This window comes from Microtus ochrogaster, chromosome 10, assembly GCF_000317375.1.
Source record: "Microtus ochrogaster isolate Prairie Vole_2 chromosome 10, MicOch1.0, whole genome shotgun sequence".
Classification (NCBI taxonomy): domain Eukaryota; kingdom Metazoa; phylum Chordata; class Mammalia; order Rodentia; family Cricetidae; genus Microtus; species Microtus ochrogaster.
In genome coordinates this window covers 55,572,479-55,576,053 of record NC_022016.1, presented here as the reverse complement: position 1 = coordinate 55,576,053, position 3,575 = coordinate 55,572,479, and positions in this window count along the sequence as shown.

Below are 3,575 nucleotides of genomic sequence, written 5' to 3'. Positions count from 1 at the left end.
ACCAGCTTTATTTGGGCTGAGCACGTTTCTCCTGATTTACCTCAATTTTTCGGTTTAGGTCAATTCAGTTTAACTCAGATTAGGGAGGGCGAAGAATACCAAGAAGCTCTGCACACTCTCAAGCCCCACACATCCAAATCGACCCTCATCTCCCTCGTCTGCACTTGCCCCTCAAAGCAGAAAACGGAGAGCTAGCTATTTCTAAGGCTGCTCGCGTGAAATCTGTGAGATTAAAAAGCCTGTTAAATTTATTACTAAATCTTCAATTCTTGTTTTTATTCAAATCATTAAATATTTAAGCCACTCTTTTTCCCTCCTTTGCATTTATTCTGACTTGTAATTAGGATTATTTGTGTGGTTGTTGCTGAACGGGCTTCTGCCTGGAATGTAAGTCCCACGAAGGAGGAGGGGCGTGTGTTTCGTTTATTTCATCACTGGAACAGCAGCACACTCCGGGTGTAGGGGGTTTTATATTTCCTCTCTCTGGAGATGTAATAATGAACCAACAGTAGGAAGATGAAAAAGAGAAAGAGCAGGGCCAGGGTGATGGCTCAGAATACAAAGGCACCTACTGCAGAGTCTGACCACCTCAGTGGGATTCTCTGGACCACAAAATGGAAGGAGAGATCTAACTCCCCAGAGTCTCCCTCGGACGTGGCATGCGAGCATCCACAAGCACTCAAAATAAATGAGAGGAAAAAGCAAACAAAATCTGTTGTGTTGGTGAGGCCCTGGGTTCACACACATACACACACACACACACACACACACACACACTCTATATACACAAGCAAAAATCTACGAAGTGTAAACCTTAAGGGAAGGACCAGATGGTTGACATTTATTAAACATTTTGTGTTACCCAAAGGATTAGGGTTTGGGGGTTTCCTGGGTGTAGGAAGGTGAGGACTTAAGCCAAGGGAGTGCAGGAACGGAGTTACTTGATGACCAGAGGCTACCCTACCAGGCAGGTAGCACCTCAGAAGGCCTAGTGATCACCTCTGCCTGGGGAGGTGCTCCTGGGTGGATCCAGGGACTCTCAGAGGAAGCTTCCATCAGCATCTGCTACTTTCTCCACTGGTGCAGACTGATGGGAACTTCTTCAGCCGAAGAACAGATTTCCAGAGCTATTTCTGGGTGTAGTTTCTCAGAATAACCATCTTGAAATATGGCAAGGAAATATATTTAGGAGAGGTGTAATCTGGGGACCTCCATGACACATAGTAGGTGTGTAATAAATGTTAATCGAATACATGGTTGGATGAATAGAAGCCACTAGTGTGCTGGGGGAGGACACAGATTTTATAATAAAACACCGTTTCTTTTCCATCCATCAGACACACCCAAGCCTTCTCTCTGAGTAAGCCTCCATTTCTACAGTTCCTTTCATCTCAGGCTAGCACGCATCCTATGTCTAGAAAAAAGGACCCCGGCACTGGAGGAATAGGTGTAGAGGTGCCGGGAATTTAGAAATCTGGGTTCCCGGGCTGGTTTTGCCACCTGGCTATGTTGTTCATAGTCTCCAGCTCTCTGAGGCTCCATCTTCCATCTGAAAATATGAGGACAGTGGTACCATCTCACAGGGCTACCTAGCAATATGAATGGGAAGGACGGGAGTACCGACTGCCGCTCTTTACAGTACTGTTGAATATAGCAGGGAAACCACACCTCCAGTGCGCCTGGAACAGAACAAAGTATACCTGTTGAACAAAAGCAATTCTTAGCATTCCTTTCATTCTCGAACGCGTCCTGGTTTAGACAGACTGGGAAGAAGAGTCACACTGGTTATCTGTACTGCTCCCTGGGACACAGAGGAACGTCTGAGTGGTGTAGCAGGCTTTCTTGAAACCTCAGCCCCCAAACCATGACATGGAGACTTATTAGTTGTGAATGCTCAGCATTGTCTTATGCTTGTCCCAACAGCTCTTATAACTTAATTTAACCTGTTTCTCTCCATCTACATTTTGCCTGGAGGCTTTTTACCTTTCTTTCCTTCTGTACGGCCTACTTTCCCGCTTCCTCCACCTCTGGCTGGCTGGCCCCAGGCATCTTCCTCTTTTTCTCCCTCGTTCTCTTCTCCTGCTTAGGATTCTTTCTCCTATTTATTCTCTCTGCCTACCAGCCCTGCCTATCCCTCTACTATTTAGCTATTGGCCATTCAGCTTTTAATTAGACTAGTCAGGTGCCGTATGCAGGCAAAGCAACACATCTTTACATCATTCAATGCAGCAGCATAAACAAATGTCACAAAGCTTTACAGAAAGTAATATTCCACAACATAAACGAATGTAACGCAGCTTTACAAGGTTAAAGCAATATTCCACAACAGATTGCAGAAAGAATAGTGAGAACGAGCCTGGGAGTGTTCTTGGGATTACATCAAGAGCAGAAGACTGGGAAGGGCTTACCAGCTGAGGGACCAGCAAGACAGTTCTGGGAAATGAACAACACAATGAGAGCCAGAGGTCATGGAAGGAGATGAGGATCATACAGGGGAGATCTGAATCAGTGACTTCTCAAAAGAGATCAGCTGAGGAACTGGGGATAAATTCTAGGCACTAGAGCTAATGAGGTCTGAACCAGAGCAGGGCCTGTAAATCCGGGGAAGTGAGGAGCTGAATGCAAGAATCACAGCACACGTCAAAAGCAAGAGGATTTCCAGGTGGATGAGAGGCCATTCATGAAGCATAGAGACTAGGGGAGAGAGAGTACAGGAGACCCAGGAGATGAGAGTTGAGCCAGGCCAGGCAAACTGAGCATTCATCACTCCAGACCACAGAAAAGGTAAAGCTCACAGCAGGTAGAGGTCATTGGTGCAGCCAGAGGAAGGAACTGGAGGCCCAGTCAGTGTTCAGGTAGCATCTGATTAAAGCAGGAGTTCACGCGGCTATGGAGATGGCTCTCCAGCACTTGCTGCTCTTTTGGAGGACCTGGGTTCAGTTCCGGTACCCACACAGTGACTCACAACTGTAACTCCAATCTGTAACTAACTTCAATTCCAGCGGATATAACGCCCTCTTCTGGCTTCCATGGGCACCAGCACACACATGATACACATACATATATGTAGACAAATACTCATACATATAAAAAAACTAAATGAATTTTGAAATATATATAAAAATAAAATAAAATGAATTTTCATGGCCAAGTTTTGTTGTGTACATCTATAACCCCAGAACTTGAAAAACTGAAGTAGAAGGATTCAGGGTTTGAAGTCAGTGTGGAGTGCACAGTGGGTTCAAGTTCAGCATTAGCTACAACCATGAGAACCTGTTGCCAACAAACAAACAAACAAACAACAACAACAAAAAACCGGCTGGGGGAGAGAACTGGCCTGGCATGATGAATAAGATCCTGGCATTAATGATTCCCAGCAATGCACAAACAAATAAATAAGCATAAAATAAATGTTAGCTTTTCTGAGCACCCTCGAAAGGCAACAAAGAGCTCAAAACCAAAGCACACAATAAGAAAAGAGTCATTTGTAATAGTCCAAGAGACCACTACAGTGAGGACTCAGTTCCAAGGTCAGCTGACACAAGTGTGCTGGAGTAGCTTTATCCATGGACTTT